General features: G+C 42.9%; 1 protein-coding gene and 1 pseudogene across 5 annotated transcripts in view; one reads left to right on the forward strand and one right to left on the reverse strand.

The window, feature by feature from the left end:
* The window catches only part of MAP4K4 (mitogen-activated protein kinase kinase kinase kinase 4), a 197,958-nt gene that overhangs the window by 146,209 nt on the left and 29,540 nt on the right, over positions 1 to 22,209 (reverse strand). The window lies entirely within an intron of this gene.
* LOC105531620 lies at positions 19,323 to 19,843 on the forward strand (annotated as a pseudogene). The gene has a single exon (XR_001004834.1). The product of XR_001004834.1 is annotated as a protein S100-A11 pseudogene (transcript).

Below are 22,209 nucleotides of genomic sequence, written 5' to 3' on the forward strand. Positions count from 1 at the left end.
GCTCACACCTGTAATCACAGTGCTCTGGGAGGCTAAGGCTGAAGATCACTTGAGCCCAGGAGTTGAAGACCAGCTTGGGCAACACGACAAGAGCATGTCTCTACTAAAATTTAAAAATTAGCTGGGTGTGGGGGTGTGTACCTGCAGTCCCAACTACTCAAGAGGCTGAAGTGGGAGATCACTTGAGCCCTTCAAGGCTGCAGTGAGCTATGATCACATCACTGTATTCCAGCTTGTATGACAAAGCGAAACCCTGTCTTATTAAAAAAAGAGAAAAAAAGAAAAAAGAAAACACAAAGGAAACAGGATTTCAAATAATTTGATCTGAGTGTAGACTGACAAGTATCAACCATAGCAGAGAGCCAAATGGGGGCCAATACAAGTAAGAAACTGAGTAGTAGACTCGCCTGAAGGAAAAAAAAGTAGGCAACAAACTTTGTGAGGGGTTTGTTTACATTCTAGGGCAGTGTTTTGCAAGCTAGTGGATCCAGAAATAATTTAGTAATGCACAACCAAACAGGCAGTTTTAACCACATCTTTACACACTGATATTCAGCTGGGCACTTAATGGCTTATGGATGGCTGTTTGCACACATTCTATGCTAATAACTGGAAGGCACTTCAGACCGAATGCTCTAAATGGGCCCCCAAAACTGTGCAGGTAATTATGGCTGTGGTATTTCAAATTTAGACACATCAGAGCTACATGTATAATAAGAAAAAACTTAGAACTCATGGCCCAAAGGTAGCTATATAAAATACAGAAATTTAGGATTTATATCAGAAGATGTAGATTCTGATACTTTTGTTTTTTTACCTGGTGGCAAATGATACTATGTTTGGCATTGTATGTAGGAAATCACCAGAGACCAGCCACTATGCTTAAATAGTATTATTTGGAAGGAGGGAGGAGAGCAGTATTGTAGAGAGGGATGTGATATTTTCACTTTTTTCTATATTTCTGATTTATTTTATAATATGAAATTTTACAGAAGAAATCTTGTGAAAATTAATCTAGAACCACACACTTTTACAGGCTGCATATGCATATGCTCTATTTCACCTTTGAAAAAGATGCAAATAAACCAAAGAAACTCACCATCAAATACTTTTCAACAAATCAAGTCCCAACGTCACCATTCTATCTATATTCAGCTTTTGATCTCACACTTTTAAATCTGCTACACTAGCTACTCACCCAGTGAGTGAAGCAGAATACCAAAAAGGTGATGCCGCACCATCAACAAAGTGAAATTAAAATTTTCCACCCCACATAGATGACAGAAGTACCTAGAACACTCTTAGAACTCTTCCCACCATGAAAGTTACTAAGCTCCTGGTGCTTAAAGAGCTGCTCTCTGAAAAACTCTGTCTATTCAGAATAACTCATTGTCTGCCTTTATTAAGTAACAGAGGCTTTAAAGGTTTGGAACGATAGGCTGGCTACATTTTGTTTTAAGCCACTCAATTTTGTTCTTAGGATGAAGAGATCAGCAAAGAACAGCTGGCCAGAAAATGCCTTCTGCACCCCTTTATCTTCAAGTGAGGGAAGAGGCTGGCAGGGCTCTTGTAGAGAAGGTAAAGCCCAACTCGCCCAGGACCTGCCAGTGAGGTACGCTGGCCCCACCCACTCCTCACACACCCCCAGCCCAAGGAGAAGACCACAGACTGGCTCAGGCCTCCTATGTCTCCCAAGCTCAAGTGACATCAGAACCCCTTGTGCTGGTCAAAAGGTAGGCCCTACAAATCTAACATCTAGAATTCAGTAACCAGAAAAAAAGAAAACTAAAGTTCATTAAGTAGTAGAAAGAGCAAGCAATGTCTCTTAATCTGCTCTGTTGGGATTCAAGAGCCATTAAGCCACATGTGCCTTGTGGGCACTTGGACAATGATGGGTCCCAACTGAGATGTGCTGTAAATGTGTACCACACACTGGATTTCAAAAAAGAATGTAAACTGCCTAATTAATGTATTTGTTAAATGATGTGTTGAAGTGATAGCAGTATGGCTAAAATAGGTTAAATAAAATCTCCTCAAAATTAATTTCACCTCTTTCTTTTTAGGTTTTTATGGGTACGCTGGAAAAGTCTCTATGTGGCTCAGGTCAGTTCTAATGGGCAGTGCTGCTCTGGAGGCTTTAAGACCTCCCTGTCATTTTGTTTTACAAGGCTAAGACAAGTTTCATGCTAATCTTACACTCAGTCTTTAATAGCAAGATTCCTCATCGCCATAAAGAGAGGTGCTAGAAACAAGAAAACAGGCAGTCCTACCTTCATCACATTTTTCTTCTTGAAAGTAGTAGCTGGGCTGGGCATGGCGGCTCACACCTGTAATCCCAGCGCTTTGGGAGACCAAAGAGGACGGATCACCTGAGGTCAGGAGTTTGAGACCAGCCTGGCCAACAAGGTGAAATGCTGCCTCTACTACACATACAAAAATTAGCCGGGCGTGGTGGCGTGCGGCTGTAGTCCCAGCTACTCAAGAGGCTGAGGCAGAATTGCTTGAACCTGGGAGGCAGAGGTTGCAGTGACCTGAGATCGCTCTACTGCACTCCAGCCTGGGTGACAGAGCAAGACTCCATCTCAAAAAAGAAAAAAAAAAAAAAGTATTATCTGCTCCCGGGAGTTGTTTAAAATGTAAGGTATTTTCCCCCAGTAAAAATGTTATCATGTCTGAAGTGGGGAGGGCAGAATGGAAATAAAGGATGACAGCATCCTGTCAGTGAAAGGCAAGTGCCCATGAAAAGCTCAACGTGGCCCTGTCACATGAATAGGGAACAGACAACACACTGACTGAAAAGGATGGCTGTTACTGAGAGTTAGGGCCTTACCAAACACTGGCTCCAAAAATGAACGGCCAAATCAACGTTCTTCCTCCTTACTGAGTCAAGGGTCACAGTTCTGTTACAGAGAACTCTGTGGTTTTGTTACTTTCACTGTGTTAGGAATATTGTTTACCAAATGTAAACCCCCCAAAAAAGCCAACACACAAGGCAAAAGAGCATTAATCAACCTCTACCTGCTCATGCTCAGGTCAGATAGATGGAAGCATCTGAGTTGCCCTGAAATTTAAGGCAGCCACCTTGCCACCCTCCCCAAGGTATGTTAGCATGTGGTTGACCTACCTTCTGCTCACACATCCCCAATAATCTTTCATAGGGAAAACATGAGTTCATCTTGCTGCAGTCTCACCAGTCTTCCCAAGTAGAAAACTTGAAGACATGTTAGAACTGAATATAAAAAGATTTATAATTTAGTAATTTATTTAAAGTAAATAAAACCTATTTCAAAACGGAGAGCAGGATGTGGGTGTGATAAAAGCCTCTCCCTTTAGAATTTAAAATCTGAAAAGAAATAGGTTTGCTCTTTCATACTTCTAAATTATAATTGACATGCTTAGGGAGAAAGGTAGAGCTACTTCTCACTACCCTATTTATGGAGATATTAATAACTCATTACTCTTCTTTCTTCCATTCCAGGAAATACAATTAGGAGTAATATGTCATCCTAAGTAGTCAATATTTTCTCTCCTTTACCTGCTTGACCTTGCAATGAAACTACTGCAGAAAGAAGGCTTGTGAGCAAGACCTCCAGCTGAAAAACAATCAGGGACAAGACTTTTTCCATAAAAAGAAAGTGGGGTCAGAGGAAGTGGGAAAGCAGCGCTCGCTTTAGTTCTCACTCATTTTACTAAGCCAAAGTTAACACTATTACAGGGGCTTCACTCTCTGGCACACATTTATTGTAAACATCCTAGAGGGAGAAGTCAGACAGGCACAAAGAGGCTGAGAGAGAAGCCAGGGGCAGGCGCACAGGCAGCATGGCTCAGGAAGCCAAGGAGCAGGAAGAGGCAATTGATTCTAAAGGCTTCAGGAAAACAGCGCCAGTCCTAAGAGGCCGCTGAAGACAAAAGACACACCCTAGGTTACCAATGAGCTTTCAGTACAGCTGTGCTGCCTCCTCAGTCTGCCTAAAGGAATCAAGGTCAGAACCTGCCTGTACCTGTCTGGGAAGCCTCCAAAGGAAATCTCAGTGCTCAGATTCTCTCCTGGACAGCACTCTGCCTCCTGAGTCAGGCTGAGCCCAACCCAAGAGTGCAGGACTCTGAAGGCTCCTGTACAATTCTTCCTCCCGCCCAGATGACCCACCGGAGCCCAGGGGCCCTGGAACCAGGTCATGCAGCCCTCCTGTGCTCTTGGCGACAGTCTCTTCACAACCAAAGAGATACAAGGGGCGTGCTCTTCACTTAGACCCCTCACTAAACCCTCCACAAACACACACTCACCTTCCAGCCCCCGTAGCAGAGCGGCATGGCGTTCCTAAGAACATCCGGCCTGAAGTGAAACACTTGCCATGTACTATGTAGTTCTCACAACCCCATTTAATCCATTTTTCAGTTTTTTTCAATTTTTCAAATAAGTACACTAAGAATCAGAAAAATAACTTTCACAAAGGCCCATAGCTGGTAAATGCTAGAACAGGGACTCAAACCCAGGGCCTGCTGACCCAAAGCCTATGTTTTAAACACTAAACCAGTCGTTCTCAAAGTCTTTAGCCTCAGGACTTTTTTGCACTCATAAAAATTGAAAACTTCAAATAAACTTTATGTTTTGCTGGATTACATCAATATTTACCATATTAGAAACTAAAACTGAAAAATTAAGGTTGGGGGCTGGGGATGGAGGGGATAGAGTAAAATGTCGTTGATCTAATTTAGCAAGTCGGCAGGGAACTCCTCTTCATTAACATGGAGTCTGCGATATCCTTAAAATACCTACTACCAGCCGGGCGTAGGGGCTCACGCCTGTAATCCCAACACTTTTTGAGAGGCCGAGGCGGGCGGATCACGAAGTCAGGAGATCGAGACCATCCTGGCTAACACGGTGAAATCCCATCTCTACTAAACATACAAAAATTAGCTGGGCGCGGTGGCGGGCGCCTGTAGTCCCAGCTACTCGGGAGACTGAGGCAGGAGAATGGCATGAATCCGGGAGGCGGAGATTGCAGTGAGCGGAGATCGCACCACTGCACTCCAGCCTGGGCGACAGACCAGACTCCATCTCAAAAAAAAAAAAAAAAGAAAAATACCTACTACCCTCCACACTTCCCCATGTATAGCAAAGGAGGGTCAAAATTTCAAAGTTTATAATACAGTAGTGTTCCAAGAGTCCTCAGGCATCACAAAGTTGAATTTGATTCTCAGACCCACTTTTTAACTCTTTATGGCCTTAAGTGATAAATAACCTCTCTAGACCTCAGTCTCATCATTTATAGCAATGAGAGTAACAACCAATGGAGGTATTTTAAGGGTAAACACTCAGTTCAGGATCTGGCTCATACACATTCAAATGCTGACTGTAATCATTGTTACTGTTGTTAGCTACAGAAAAGGAGAGAAGGGCTAAGGAGAGAATTTTCCACTTCCACAAAATTTAGCAAGGTTTTCTCAACAGACATGTTTCCTTCCCTTACTCTAAAAATAAGGTTTTCTTTTTTTTTCAAAGCGAATAAGGGAAGGGCTTTGCTTATGCTGACAGTGCAAACTGAGACAACTAAACCCTATCTTCAAATATTTATTTTCCCACTTGAATGTCAACATTCCTTTCTGTCTTCTCAGTAAGCTTGAAAAGAACAGTTGCTGCAGACATCAAGGTCAAAAAGCACGGCTTCAAGTTTTTATTCTACTAGAAACAGCAAATGACCTTATCAGCATAGGATTCCAGATTTATACAACAAATTAGAGGCACAGTACAATAATGCAGGCTTTAAATTATGATGGTTGAGGGGGAAATATCAAGATGATACAAAGCAACTTTGAAGCCCAAGAAAGCGACAGATGTTATGTTGAACGTTCAGTAGTATTTTCCATCCTCCCAGGATATTCAACATCTGCATCCCTGGGGCCTACGACCTGTGGCCAACATGCCCAAAAGCAAATGTGTCAACAATTCTCCATCACCCTTCCTCCCTTTAGTGTAAAATAATGGACCTCCCTAAAGCACAGGAAGGGCCAGAATCTCAGACATAAGGAGAGATGAGAGTGACAGCCCTACTAACAAAAGGTTTATAGGGTCTGTCTCGTTTACAGGTTGACAGGCAGAAGCCATTCTGATGGTCCCAAGGTTGGTTCTCCTAATACCTCTATAGCTGACTACTCAAATAACGTTGGCTGAACAAGGAGGTAATTAACAACTCTAATCCAAGTGAATTCTGAATTCATTTCTGAAGTTGAATTTAAAGATTCACTAGAAATTCTCCTAACTACCAGTTGTAAAGGAAACAAGTTTTCAGAGTAAAGACAGGGGTTTTTTAATTATTTAGTCAATAAAGTTTAAAAAGTAAGTATATCCAATAAGCCCTATTTAAATAAGACACTGAGCACTCAGATTTTTCTGAGAAGGTAGCTGACAACCTCCAGAGAACTTAAATTTCAACCACTAAAAACCCATAGCACAGCACACCGAGTATTACAGAGGTAATGCTCTGCCTGTATTTCTTAAATTGTAAGAAAAGTAAATAGAAGCTTTAGAATTAAATGATATTTTAGGGGAAAAAAGACTTTAGGACTCCTACCGATGAAGAAAATAAATGTTTCCATTTATACACTAAAATGACTTCATAAATGTTTTCACTTTTGGGTCATCCATGCTGTAACCTGAAGGCAACAGAAGTAACACCTTTGGGAACTACTGTCCACATGTAAAGATTTGTTTTCTGAACATCAGATTGTGTGCAAGGAAGAAAAGCATTGTGTTGACTGCCAGATTTATTTGAGTCAACTGCAAAGATGCTTGCGAACTGAGTAGGTTCGCCTCCTATCCTGCCTACCATGCCCTGTACTATTCGTAAGTCACACATTCTACCTTCTAGGTATTATGTGTAACAGTAGACAACCATGCTAAAAAGAAAAATAAAACGAATGTCTTTCCGGAGGTACCAAGGAATAATGATGGCCAGCAGCAACCGTATTCACTGCACCGTTACATATGTGTCACTTTACGAATGCTGTTTCATTTAATCCTCACAATCACCTCATGAAATAGGACTATTACAATCAACCCTAATTTGCAACTACAAAAATGGATTCTTGGGTTCAGTCTCTTTCCCAAGGTCACCACCAGTACGGTGGCAGCCAGACAGTGACCTTTCCACCATTGTACTTCCCTTAAACTGCATAAACACAAGGACAGGAACCCAGAAAGCAAGCAGAGGACAAGAAAAGAAAAGAGTGGTCATCAGATCTGCAAGGAAGCAACGCCTCAGTCAAGGTCCTTGCAGCAACCCAAAGCATAGGAGAACAGCGAGAGAATAAGACAGGTGCAAGATGTCTTTAAAAAATCACTGGGCCAAAAAAACCTTCTGCAGATCATTATTCTATTTCTTTCACTCTACAAGTCGATTTCTTTCACTCTACAAATCGACTCCCAAAAGCAGTAACTATCAATTCTGTTCAACCCAAACTGACTTCAACTGCCCCATATTAAAAAAATTTAAAAAGGCATCCTACTGCTTTTTTTAAAAATCTGCATGTAAGTTACTTCCAGTATTGACTGAAGGCATTTCTTTCTCAATATATCCTGCCTAGAATTGTTTTATCCCTCAGGTTGGCCCTCATGTTCACTAAGAATCCAAGTCAGTTTCTGATCAGAAGCTGTTTACCTAACTTCTTTTGTTCAATGGACTGAGAGAGAAACCATACATGTGCAGATACTCTTCGGTGTTGGCAATATCCCAGTCTTTACCTAGGAATGTATTTTTGTGACTTCAGAGAAGAAAAAGTACAAGGGGCTTTCTCTTCTTGGGGATGTAGTGGGTGACTTTTAAGACAGTTTCTCCTTGTTCAACCAGGATGAGAAAGCACTGGAAGCACCATGGTCCAGAAATAGGTCCTGAGTCAATCTTGGATTCAAGCACAGCCCTGCCACCTACAAGCCATATGATGCTAGCATGTTAAGTAACCTCTCTGAATCTCAAAATACTTCCACAGCCTGCCACAGAACAGAAGATCAACAAATATTAATTCATGCCATTCCTCACCATTTCCATTCGTTCCTGGCCAACTTTCAAAAAGTGTGGTGAAAAAGTTAAAGGTGACAGGAGCCTAAGTGAGGGAGAAAGAAGTGGGAGACAGTCGAGAGAAAAGGCAGAATCTGGACCCTGAATGATAATGAGTAACCAGAAAATGACAGGGGTTTTTTCCTTTTCAAACTTTATTTCATCTGAGTCACCTGTTCCAGACATAGGATCCCAGCCTTGAGCAATTCAAAAGGAGTGGCAGAGAATGGAAAGGAAACAGATTATCTTGAATGCGTGCATTCATCAGCATGGTTAATAAAACACTAAGCAGCCCTACCTCCAGACCTACTCCAGGCCTCTTTTCCTGATATTAATACGTAACATTTCCCAATCTCATACTCTGATCCATCAAATGAGACAACAATGACTAATGGCAAAAAAAAGAAAAATATATATATACACATATATATAATATCTCACAATAGGTAAATCCTAACTGACAAGTAATCTGGAGCAATACTGTGCATTCATAAGTTCTCTGAAACCATGTAATCAGCACAATTTAATCAAAAAATTAAAAAGCAGGCACAAGCCTCATCACGACAAAATAAGGGTGGCAGCTTATTAGTGCTGCAGAAAACCAACAGCCTCGGCCCCATTTTCAGGTCTCCCAGAAACCACAAACCCACGCACAATCTCTAACCAACAGAAGTACATACACACCGGACTGATTTTAAAAAGCACTGAGTGTCAGAATGGCAGCTCTCCCAGGTGACAAATAATTTCAAAAGATTAAATTTTACTAGGAGCTTTATCATCTGTGTTTCACGCCTTTGTCATAATGACTAACTTTTCATAATCAAAACTCCAAATTGCCCAATAGCCCCTTTTTCCTGTATATGGACAGCTCATAACAGAGCAAGTACGTAATACTGTGATAGTACAAATGAGTTGTCAGAGAGAGAAAGGAAGGAATGAGGGAGGAAGGAGATTGATGAACACTTGTGCTGCCAGGGCTTTAACCGCTTTAAATTTAACAGAGAACTTTCTAAACTGTTCTTTCAGTCAACAAACAGTTATTAAGTACCCACCAGGTACCAAGTGTCACAAGCACTAACTCTGCAACTCAGAGCTTACATTCTAGCAGGAAGAATCAACAATTACTTACAAGAAGCAGTGAGGAGCGTTACAAAGTTAGAACAGGGTCCTAGAGGGCATAATGCAAAGGGGCTTAGTTGTACAGGACAATCAGAAAAAAATATACTGAATATAACATTTTTGAATGACTGAGGGTCAGCAACAGAACAAGTTATTATACTCAAAATACGTAAGGATCAGCTACATGCCAGGCACTGCAATAAGCAAGTGATCCCTCTCTAATACTAATCAAAGACTGCACAAACAAATGTAAAAAACACAACTGTGCCAAGTGCTATGACAGCAAGAGACACAGTGCTAAAAGTGCCTGTATTCATGAACAGGACCCAGCTGGGGAAGGCAGAGAGAGGCGTACAGAAGAAGTGCCTGGCAGGCAGGAGATGGGCAAGAAGCAGGGGCTGGCAGAGGGCAGTGTGGCAGCATAAGATAAAGAGGGCCACGCCTTTGGTGGGCCTAGAGTCGCATTAAAGAGCTTGGCCTTTATCCTATCAGCAATGGGCAACCACTGAACGAAGGGAACTGTTTTGGACAGACTGAACTGATTTGGACAGCTGAAAGTTAGGGAGCAGATCAGATATAGGGGCCAGCTAGGATGGAGGTTATCACAGGGGACTGTGTAAAAACAAGTGGCAAGAAATTCTGACTGCAGCAGCAGCTGCAGCAGCTCTGCAATTTTTAACATTCCAAGTATTTGATGTCAATGTGCTTTTGGTGGAATAAAACACCTGTAACTAGTAGGCGTCTGGAAAGTTTAACAGGGAAAACACCATCAGTAAATAGAAGGCTGTAGGAAACAGATTTCTTCCCTGTGGAAAAAGTATCACTCACATCATTCATCCTGAGAGTACGTATCTGTCAGCAACCATTCAAAGCCATTCTGAGACTTCTGCGTCCTCATCAGAATTTGACCTGTCAGCCAGAACTCATTTATACCCTTCTATCTACTTCCATTCCCATTTTCTTTTCTCGCTCCTAATCCAACAACATCCAAACTGGTCTCCTTGACTCAGTCATACTCTGTTCCATGGGACCCACCCTACTATTGCTGGAGTGGTCTTTATACAAATCTCCCTCTTCTGCTTCAAGTTCATCCAGAGGCTTCAGCATGAAGCCTGAATTCCTTGGTTTGACAAAGATGGCCTCCCACGGGCAGGCCCCAGCCCACCTTTTTGCCTTGACCTTGGCCACCCCAACAAATGACTAAGAAGAGTGACTAAGCAATAGTATTCCGGGAGGTGTTTACTCCAAAACCTACAGATTTTTTCATATGATCTTACCAGGAAACCCCAGTAAAAAAATAAAGCAGGTGGCCCCTACTTGGTACCCTGACTGGGCATTGAACAGAAGAAAACTTCTGCTCAAACACTGCCCAAGAAATAAAGACTTTTGGCCCTCTGACAACTTCCAGCTGTCTAGTACAAAGATGAAGATAAATAGGCTAGCATTGGCAAAAATGATGAGTCCAGAAGTCTACTGTAGGTAACCATTTGCCCCTGTAAGAAAGCCAGAAAGCCCCACACACTTTCTACACTCCCATTCTGCCCTAGCACCAGAACCTTCCTGCTTTTCTGGCCTAAATCCTCCTTGCCATGGTACGATAACAGTGGTCTCATTTATACAACCACTGAAACTCAGTCACTACACTGTACATTTGCATATTAAGCCTCTTAATCGAGGGAAAATAAAGGGCTTTAGTGCTGGACAAATAAATGTTAAGTTCTAACCAGTGAGAGGGGAGGCAGTACAATTTTAGTCAGGTGCATTTTCATTGTCTTCTGAACAACACCCTGCCCATGAACAAGTCAAAACATTAGTTAACTGGGCCTAGCCCCTTTGACTGCTAGCCTCTGCAATATTCTGTTCTAAGAGTCTTAGATGCTGAGGACTTCTGAGTCCATTTTCCCAAGAGCCTTCTCTCCTCCACAATCATCTCAGGCTGAGGCTCCAGCCAAACGCCAGCACGGGGATCATGCTGTTCCCCGAACAGCAGGCCAAGAGCACAGACCCAGGATTTCTACTGCCTCAATCTCCCTCTCAAGCAACAGCAATAGGAGGCAGCAAAGAAGGGTTGGCTCACAGACACAAAGCAGCCAGCCCACCGGCCACCAGGCAGTGCACAGGCTGGAGTATGGGGAGGACAGGCCAGTTCTCAGAGAGCAACACACAGCAGCTAGCTCTGATGTGTGCACGGGTAAATGGGTAACAACCAAGCACTAGCTGTGTGACAAACTAATGATGGCTGAACTGGTGTGTATCTGCTGATACGAAAGAATATAAATTTTAAAAACTTTGGCTTGCAGTGTAATAAGGATAATTACAATCTTTTAAGTAAACTACCTGATATCCATACTAAATTACCACTCAGCACAAAAGTCATAACATAATTATGTGCCTCGGATTTATCAGTGAGACTTTTCAGTTTTGTCTTAAATACAATAGTAAGTTCTGTACACATAATCAGCTGCTATACAGTAAAAGACAAAATGAGGGGAGGGTGCACATTTTATCAAGTTACTATATTCTTCTCCATTTTCCTTAAGATTTTAACTCTGTACAGATTTCCAAGTAAGAGTAATTCCAAAACTTTACCCTTTTCTATTATTAAAGAAATTGTAGTATGATACCCTGCATAATGGATAAGGAATCAACTCACTCATAGGATTTATTTTCTATCAATAGTGTCATCAATAATAATGGAAAAAAGAAGATGAAGAATTATTACCAGATACTTGGCGGGTGTGGGGAGCACCAAGCTCTGCCTAATTTATGAAACGTACACCAGGTGCCACACAGTGTGCTAAGTCCCTAGTTTCATTCCCTAACCTCTGAGGCCAGGACTGCTGTGGCCAGGCTGTGGTTCAGGGAACAAAGGCTCCAGGAGGCTGACTTTTTCAAGGTCACACAGCCAGTATGTGAAAGAACTGGTTCAGAAACACCAGACTCCTGATCTGTGCTCTTCCTGTAACGGGGCCTGACACTCCTCTCACAGAACAGCTGCTCCGGAGCCAGAGAGCCCTGGAGCAGGGAACCACCGGCTGGCACTACACGAGGCTACCTGCACAGAGAGCAGTTCCGGCTGGCACTACACGAGGCTACCTGCACACAGAGCATTTCCTCTGAGAGAGAGGGCTGATGGGTTTGTCTGGCACTGAAACCTCCGTTCTTTCCACTGTCCCATGCATGCGCCATACATTGTGCCCTTTGGTCTCACAAGGTGAGAGCCTCAGGGAGCCGACAAGCCAACCAGCTATACTTCCCCTGACTCTTCTCTTCTCCCTCAATTGGCTGCTCCTACAACCACCACCACACCTAAAGGCCACTACTCACCTCCCGCTGTCAGGGTCAAAGAGACCCAAGTTCTAATTCTAGACTTGACACTAACTTGCTGCATGATCTCATGAAAGAACTTCACCCTCTCTGGGCCCCATGCAGCTCATGGATCGGCTGACCTCTCAAGGTCAGCTGTAACAGCCTTTTGCCCAGTGGCTTCCTGACATCCTTTCCCTTTCATCACACCCTCAGAGAGTCAGGCCTTTCCTCCTCATCCCTGCATCCCCCCCATCGCCATTTTCTTCCTCAGAGTCAAAGGCTTAGGTGTACCCTGCAGGGCTGGGGCCAGCTGCTTTCATGCTTCTTCAGACACAGAGACTCCAGGCCAGGGCTGAGCAATCCGTGAGCCTGTGAGTAACAAAGGCTGGCTCCTGGGATATCTCACAACACAGGTAGGTCATCGCTTCCAATACAGACCTGGAAGCCACCCGAAAACTTCTTGGGACGTAGTAACATTGGCAGAGATGCCAAGCGACACAGGGCTTGGGCTGAGAGGACAGGTGCTAAACCCTAAATACATCAAACACAATGATCCCAGAGACTACATATCCATCTTTCCAAATCCACCAGCATTTAAAATGGGAGTAAGGAGGGCTGAGCACGGTGGCTCACACATGTAATCCCAACACTTTGGGAGGCCAAGGCAGGCGGATCACGAGGTCAAGAGATCGAGACCATCCTGTCCAACATGGTGAAACCTTGTCTCCACTAAAAATACAAAAATTAGGTGGGCGTGATGGTGTGAGCCTATAGTTTCAGCTACTCAGGAGGGTGAGGCAGGAGATCATTTGAACCCAGGAGGTAGAGGTTGCAGTGAGCCCAGATGGCGCCACTGCACTCCAGCCTAGCGAAAGAGCAAGACTCCGTCTCAAAAAAAGAAAAGGAGCAAGGAGATGACTACTGGAAGCCATGCTACCAAACCAAGAAAGGAGAGGCAGCTTTCCTCTCTCAGCACAGAAGAGGGGAAATGCAGTTGCATGGGGCTGGGGGATGGGGGAACGAAACCAGGTAGAAGGAAAACTCCCCCAAATTTTATAGCATCCCATTTTACAGCAGCTAAAACTTTAAAGATTACTCACCTCAAGATGGTAAAACCACTTTCTCTGAGATGGTTGCCTGCCATTCTCCCTTTGGCCCCACCCCACACAAGCCCATCTTGATTATACTCCTGAGAGGTAATCAGTTCTCAAAGGAATAAAATCAGCATAACCTAAATAAATTCTGGAAAGTTTATGAAGGAAGGGTGTGTAGGTTACTTCAGCCCCAGAGCCATGGTAAATTACACACCAGCTACTTCTGTGGGTTTTCGAAGCCCATTTCATCTCCCACAGAGTTTACAAATAATAATAAATTATATCAAAATCTGTCCCTACTCCTTCAGTGCTATTTTACATACATGTTACTACAAAAACTTGCAGAACCAGCTTCACCTCCCCAATTCTGACGAATAATTCAAAATTAAGGGAAAGGTTCACAACATTGGTAAATCCACACAAAATTATGGGACTTTTAACAATTTTCCTAGTTATTTCTGAAAAGAGAGAAGAAAGGTATCACTAACCAAAAAGTATCCAGGAACCAAAACTTTCTCATTTAAAAGGAATCCTGAGTGAATGAAAAACAGGAAGAGGGTGCATTATTCTGGTTTATTTTCAAAAATCCTTTTATTTTCCCCTACCCCTCCCCTCCACCTTTTTTTTTTTTTTTCCTTTTCAGACAGGGTCTCCCTTTGTCACCCAGGCTGGAATGCAGTGGCACCAACATAGCTCACTGTAGCCTTGACCTCCTGAGCTCAAGCTATCCTCCCACCTCAGGCCCTCCAATAGCTGGCATATACCATGACGCCAGCTAATTTTTGTATTTTTTTGTAGAGACGGGGTTTCATCATGTTGCCCAGGTTGGTCTCAAACTCCTAAGCTCTGGCAATCTGCCCATCTTGGCCTCCCAAAGTGCTTGAATTACAGGTGTGAGCCACCACACCCAGCCCATTTCATTTTTCAAGATCATTCTCTGCTCTTTGCTTTATAATTTTTATAAAATTACTGTCGGCCAGAGGCAGTGGCTCACACCTCTAATCCCAACACTTTGGAAGGCCAAGCCAGGCAGTTCACTTGAGGTCAGGAGTTTGAGACCAGCCTGTCCAGCATGGTGAAACCCCATCTCTACTAAAAATACAAAAATGAGTCAGGCGTGGTGGCACGCGCCTGTAATCCCAGCTACTCAGGACGTTGAGGCAAGAGAATCACTTGAATCCGGAGGGCAGAGGTTGCAATGAGCCGAGATTGTGCCACTGCATTCCAGCCTGGGCAGTAGAATGAAACTCTGTCTCAAAAAACAAAACAAAAAAAAATTAAAATTACTGTCACATTCAAATCAATGTAAATATACACTATTCCAACTTTTTTTTTTTTTTTTTTTTTTGGGACGGATTTTCCTTTTGTTTCCCAGGCTGGAGTGCAGTGGTGTGATCTTGGCTCACTGCAAGCTCCGCCTCCTGGGTTCTCACTATTCTCCTGTCTCAGCCTCCCGAGTAGCTGGGACTACAGGTGCACGCCACCACGCCTGGCTAATTTTTTATATTTTTTGTAGAGACGTGGTTTCACTGTGTTAGCCAAGATGGTCTTGATCTCCTGACCTTGTGATCCGCCCGCCTCGGCCTCCCAAAGTGCTGGGATTATGGCCACCGCGCCCAGCCACTACTCAACGTATTTCTAAGTCAAAATGATTCACAGGAATTAAGTTTTAAGGATTTGTAATAGTCTTAAGGGGAAAAATTCAAAAACGTATGCTTAACCCTACTGAAGCCATGTGAATGTGCTCTGGAGATGACGGAAATACCCCCATACTGAACATGTGTCCAGTGCTGCTGGGCATTCATCCCACCAGAGCTCTGGAGTTAGTGACCTGGTGTCTGTGATCTGCAACAGTGACCCACGGGACAATAGGGCACCAGCTCCTTCCCCTACCCAACCTTCTTAAATAAGGGCATCTCTGCCACTAGCTAGCCATGAGTTTCACCTCTGCCTTCTTTTGCTATAACCAACATATAACCTGAAAAACTGTCCCTACCACAAACTCAAAAAGGGGAACAGAGCAAGACAGAAGGTGTGCCCTTCAGTTTCCAGTCGTGGGGAGCTGGCCCCCATTTACAAACTTCTCCACCCCAGACTCATGATCATATCACAAAGCAGGAAAGGAGTTTTAAGTCATGAATATAATCCCCAAAGACCATCCACCAACTATTCCAGAAACCTGACAGAATGCCATACAGCCATTTCAAAGAAAGAAGACTAAGAATATGAAAAAAAGGTTTCAGATACAAGGTACATAAACGAAGCAGAATCCAAACTTTATAATAAGCCTTTCCTTTCCCCTATCCTAGGTCCACGGACACATCTTAAAGAGAGAGCCCCTGAACCAACTCTAGCTGCCCCAGAAGATGTTCTGTCTCATGCTGGGGCACTCACAAAGGCCCCATGGAGCTGCAGGAGGAGACACAAAGACAGGTTCCTGGCATCTTTACACACCATCTGATGTTGTGCTGAGGGTTGCAGGAAACACCAAGAACAAAACCTGCCCTCAAAGCTAGTCAAGATAACCCTCAAGACAGGAAAACAGCCAGAGTACCAACAGAGTATGTCAGATGGAGAAGACAGGAACTGTAACAGGATTTCACCAGAGAAGGACCTTTGGCTTGGAGACAAGGAATGCCAAATCAAGGAGCGGGTGGTGTGGGTCCTCACACACATGTGGGCAAGAGGAGTTACCTGGAGGGGTGTAGACACAGTGAGGCCCTGAGCCAAACTAGAACAAAACGAAAAGAGGATCACACTGCAGATAGCAGTGGGCAATGTGGCTGGATCCCATTTCAAAATAAATGTTTATTCGGTTGTTTCAAAGTGTATTTTTTAAAACCATTCTTCACTTTTACTAAAAGGAACCTAGCATCTCCCAGTACAGTAGCTTTCAAACTATTTTGACTATAGCCTATAATAAAAAATACAGTTAAAACCACACCCAAGACACCTATAACACGTATTTTTAACCAAAATAAAGGTTTCGCAAAACACTCTTAGCACATGTGATGCGCTCTATTTTCTATGCAATTAAAAGATGCTAGTCTTGACCAAATAAACTGGCTGTACTACACATAAATAGATTGTACCCTACAAGTAGAGAAGCACTGTCCACTTTGTTACTTTGTGAAACGCTGGCAAAAATAAAGGAAAGAGATTGTAAGCAGAATATTAAATAAAAATTATATTTTCTTAGTATAATGTCTTCCACAACATCAAGCAGATTATTTCCAGGGAAGGCCTTACAGGAAAAAAGGATAGGGAGGGAGAGTGGGAGCAGGACACACACACACACACACACACACACACACTCTCTCTCTCTCTCTCCTTCTTCTCTCTCTCTCTAATCATTTTCTGAGCCATAACTCTTAAGTTGCTTCTGCTTTCATCTGTTTCATTCTTAACATCTTCACAATTTCCTGAAAGCTGAACATTTGTGCGATACTCACCAATTTTTCCTCATGTCAACAGATTGATTTTATTCTTAATTTTGCCAGGTTTCTGAATATAAATCAGTTTCTCTCATATACTACAAGATATAGGAGCAGCCAGAGCTAGTCTCCAAACATGTTGCACATTAAAATCAACTAGGAGATTTGTTGGGCGCGGCGGCTCACGCCTGTAATCCCAGCACTTTGTGAGGCAGAGGTGGGTGGATCACTTGAGGTCAGGAGTTTGAGACCAGCCTGGACAACATGGTGAAACCCCGTCTGTACTAAAAACACAAAAATGAACCAGGCATGGTGGCGCATGCCCATAGTCCCAGTTACTCGGGAAGCTGAGGCAAAAGAATTGCTTGAACCCGTGAGGCAGAGTTGCAGTGAGTCGTGGTCGTACCACTGCACCCCAGCCTGGGTGACAGACCGAGACTCCATCTCAAAAGAAAACAAAAATGTTACTATAAAATCTAGGAGGTAGGTATTCATTTTACACCTTTCAACTTTACTATAGGTTTGAAATTTTTCATAATAAAATGTTAAGAGGAAAGCTTCCCAGGTGATTAAAATGTACAAACATATCTCAAAGTATGGTCTCCAGACGAGTAAGTAGCCTCAGCAGCACTCCATAATTTGTTAGAAAAGCAGGTTCTCAGTCCTACCTCAGAACTACTGGACCAAAAACTGCGAGATGGGGTCCGGTAATCTATGTCTAACAAGCCCCCCAGGCGAGAGGAACCACTGATAAAAATCTTGCTAGCATGCTGCAGAGAAATATGCTATGACAATCTATACTTTGGGATCCAGCTTCAACAGCATTCTAGACTGGGAAATCGGGAGATTACTTAGGCTGTAATCTTAAAGACGTAACCTGGGTGTTTCCTCAGTTATTTAATGACAGCAAGTTTACCATGACAACCTTCTAACTCTCTGATGCTACACATTTTCTCCCTGGAGTCCTAAGTGCGCTCCTTATTTGGTCTTACCACCTTCTTTCAAGACAGTCTCACTCTGTTGCCTAGGCTGGAATGCGGTGACGTGATCTCGGCTCACTGCAACCTCCGCCTCCCGGGTTCAAGCGATCGATCCTCCTGCCTCAACCTCCCGAGTAGCCGGGACTATAGGCTCGTGCCACCGTGCCTGGCTGATTTTTGTATTTATAGTAGAGACGGGGTTTCACCAAGACCAGGCTGGTCTTGAACACCTGACCTCAAGTGATCTGCCTGCCTCGGCCTCCCAAAGTGCTGGGATTACAGGCATGAGCCACTGCGCCTGACAATTACCACCTTCTGTTTCATGGTTTTTAACACGAGAGCTAACGCCAAATAAAGAGACAACTGCCTATTTCTCTTTCATTTTATATTACCCAGTATATACTATCCCCCAAAATGTTAAGACTCTAAAACAGACTCACAGGCCATTTACTTGGTAAGCTGTGTTGGACAAAGATCATTTTATTTCAGAAAAAAAATGGCTTCATCTTTAAGGAGTTCTGCAATTACAATCAAAAGACAATCTCACTGACTATCACAGGTTCTTTATACTTCTAGGTATTTTGAGATATTAATAGTATTTGTGGAAATAATATTTTTTGTAAACTGTCATAGCAGCTTTAAAATATAGTCCACTGAGTTTTGCAGAAGCAAATTCTTTTCTTTCTGAAGATGGCACTACATGAGTAAATGCTAAGTGTTTTCACTGTTTGCATTTCTACAGACCATCTGTATACCATCCAAACATGTTAGAAAACTCATTAGAAAGCTATGAGAGGGTGTTATGGCTTGAATATTTGTCTCCTTCAAAATTCACATTGAAATGTAATCCCCCAATGTGGCAATATTGAGGTGGGGCCTTTAAGAGGTGACTGGGCCATGAGGGCCCTGTCATCATAAATGGGTTAACCCATTCATGGATTCATAGGTAATCATGGGAGTGGGACTGGTGGCCAAAAGGAAAAGAGACATGAGTTAGCATGCTCACCCCCTCACCAGGTGATGCCCTGCACCAGGACTCTGAAGAGAGCCCCCATCAACCAGAAAGTCCCCCACCAGATGTGGTCCCTTATTCTTGAACGTCTCAGCTTCCACAAGTGTAAAAAACAAATCCCTTCTCTTTACAAATTACCCAGTTTCGGGTATTCTATTAAGAGCAACAGAAAAAGGACTGAGAGGGTCAAAATGAATTCCTCTTCTATCTCATGTCAAACAATCCAGCCAAACAAATGACAAAACATTTTGCTCTTTCCCACATAGCTTAAGGAATATATTCTACACTCCTCTCCATTAAGACTCTTTAAGTCGAGAGCTCTCAGCGCCGCTCCCAGCCACAGCCTCCCGCGTCTCGCTCAGCTCCAACATGGCAAAAGTCTGCAGCCCTACAGAAATTGAGCGGTGCATCGAGTCCCTGATTGCTGTTTTCCAGAAGTATGCTGGAAAGGATGGTTATAACTACACTCTCTCCAAGACGGAGTTCCTAAGCTTCATGAATACAGAACTGGCTGTCTTCCCAAAGAACCAGGACCCCGGTGTCCTTGACCGCATGGTGAAGAGACTGGATACCAACAGTGATGGACAGCTAGATTTCTCAGAATTTCCTAATCTGATGGGTGGCCTAGCTATGGCTTGCCATGACTCCTTCCTCAAGGCTGTCCCTTCCCAGAAGCAGATCTGAGGACCCCTTGGGCCTGGCCTTCAAACCCATCCCCTTTCCTTCCAGCCTTTCTGTCATCATCTCCATAGCCCACACATCCCCTGAGCCCAGCATACCAACCGCCTCATGCAGGCCCCACCTGCCAATAGTAATAAAACAATGTCACTTTTTCAAAACATGAAAAAAAAAAAAAAAAGACTCTTTAAGTCCAAAATAAAGTTAGTTCTAAGTAAAATCTGAGGTCTTGATAATGAAATATAAAGCATCAGCTAAACTAGGCCAACTTCAGGAGAGAAAAGTAAACTGAGGACCACTTACTAACCATCGAAGGCCTGCAGCTAACTCAGATAATTCATAAATGTTAGCTGATATTTTAATATAATGGACTTTTAGTCAACAATAAAATCAAAACTAAAATACTACGGAAGAAAGAAGGCTCATAAATTAATGGCTGGCAGTTCTCTGTGGCACAGTGTCCACATTTACCTGTCTAAGCACCCATGACAGACCACTTAACCTGTGACAGTACAGTGATGCTTACATCAGTTTTTAAACCCACCTTAATTCAGAAGCAGTCATCAAAACTCTGCAAAAGTCCTTGCATTACTAGAAATATGCGCGAAGACCCTTTATAATTCTGAACTCTCAAAGTTAATAGTTGCAAACAGCTTCAAAACTCTTAAATTTGCAACTAACACAGAAATCAATTTGATTGGTTTATCTTCACAGCAAAGAGTAAGAGATGAAATAGCTAAATGAGTTATCCCAAGCCAAAGTTCACATTCATTCTTGCAGCAATACCCAACCTGAGGAAGCGGTGAGGCTAAAACACACTCCACACAAAGGATCCTCCACAGGTGGCACTAGACATGCAGGAGACTCATAAGAACACTCAGCTTTTATCCAGACTTCTCCCAAAATAAACATGAAGTGACCACAAAAAAATAGGCTGTAAGGGGAAGACGAGGTGGGTTTATGTGGAAGAGACGGAACCCACCACATCAACTACAGAGCCTGCCCTGAAGAGGGCACAATGCCATGTGAGACCACGATGTGCCCATGGGGCCTCCTGGCTCCTCCTCAAGTCACCAGCCACACATGCACCAACCAGAGTGTTCCTGTCGCACCTCAAAAATGTTGATGAGACGCTGACTGTGGCACAGGGCATCATGTGAGAGAACGTCTAGTTTCATGTTATCTTATAGACTTGAAGCCAAAATGATGGCCATCATGACATTCCACTCACCCAACAGCTCAAGTGTACTGCACAGAGCCAAGACGGAGGCCAAGGGAAAAGTCTTGATTATCCAAGGGAGGTAATTCATGTCAGTCTTAAATGAGATAAATATGGTACATACCTTACCATTTACCTTTTGTGATTATAGAATAAGCACAATAGACAAGAGTAAATGGTTTCAAAATGCAAAATATACTTTTTTTTTTTTTTTTGCTTATCTTTTTGTCTGGAAAACTTCAAGCACAACAAAAGTAGACAGTAGAAGAATGAACCAGAAGAATGAACCCTGTGCACCTATCACTATAGCTTGACTAATTATGAAAGCATGGCTACATCTATTTCATCTTTATTCCTAACCATACCTCTTTCCTTGTACTGAGCTATTCTGAAGCAAATTCTAGGTACACATTATGCTATCTAAAAATACTTCACTATTTGTAAGAAGCAAATACTTTTAAAATTAGTACGGTCACGTGTTGCTTGACGATGAGGACACATTCTGTGAAAGGCAATTTCATCCATGTGAGAAGCATCACATTAGAATGCACTTCCACAATCCTCAATGGTATATGGCCTACTCCACACCAAGGCTACATGGTCTAGCTATTGCTGCTAGGCTACAAACCTGCACAGCATGTCAATGGACTGAGTACTGTTTACAATTTGTGTATCTACACAAATTGTCCACGTACCTAAACACAGAAAACATATAGTAAAACACAATATTATAATCTTATAGGACCACCATCATATATTAGGTCCATCATAGATTAAAACATCCTTATGTGCACATAACTATACTTCCCAAACCTGGCTAAGAAGTCACTTGCCAGCTTTAAAAAAAAACACACAGATTTCTGGGCCTCATCCATAGATCTATGTAGAAGTAGTACTAGAATAAGTTTGTTTTGTAATCTCTCAAGGTGAATCACCCACAGGTGGAAGAGAACTACATATTCCTTAAGTTCTAAAGGCAAAGCTGATCCTGTTTTCATTCCCTCCTAAGAGAAAAATCAGAATGTGGAAAGTGTGGCAGAAATACCAAACCAAGTGACAAATGAAGACCTAAAACACTGTCTGGTGTTAGCCTTTGAGTGGAACCAGGAGCCCAATAAATCCCAATCACCTTCTACTAAATCCCTGTATTAGAGGTTTCAGAAACAGCCACCTTTTGAAAGCACTCAACATTTTAAAAAGGAATGAGAGCCCATACTGACCCATCCCTCCTTTTGTATAAAAGCAACCTGAGGGCCCAAACAGATGACATGATCTGGCTCAAGATCACTAATCCTCCCAGTGTACTACTG

This window comes from Mandrillus leucophaeus, unplaced genomic scaffold, assembly GCF_000951045.1.
Source record: "Mandrillus leucophaeus isolate KB7577 unplaced genomic scaffold, Mleu.le_1.0 Scaffold9, whole genome shotgun sequence".
NCBI lineage: Eukaryota > Metazoa > Chordata > Mammalia > Primates > Cercopithecidae > Mandrillus > Mandrillus leucophaeus.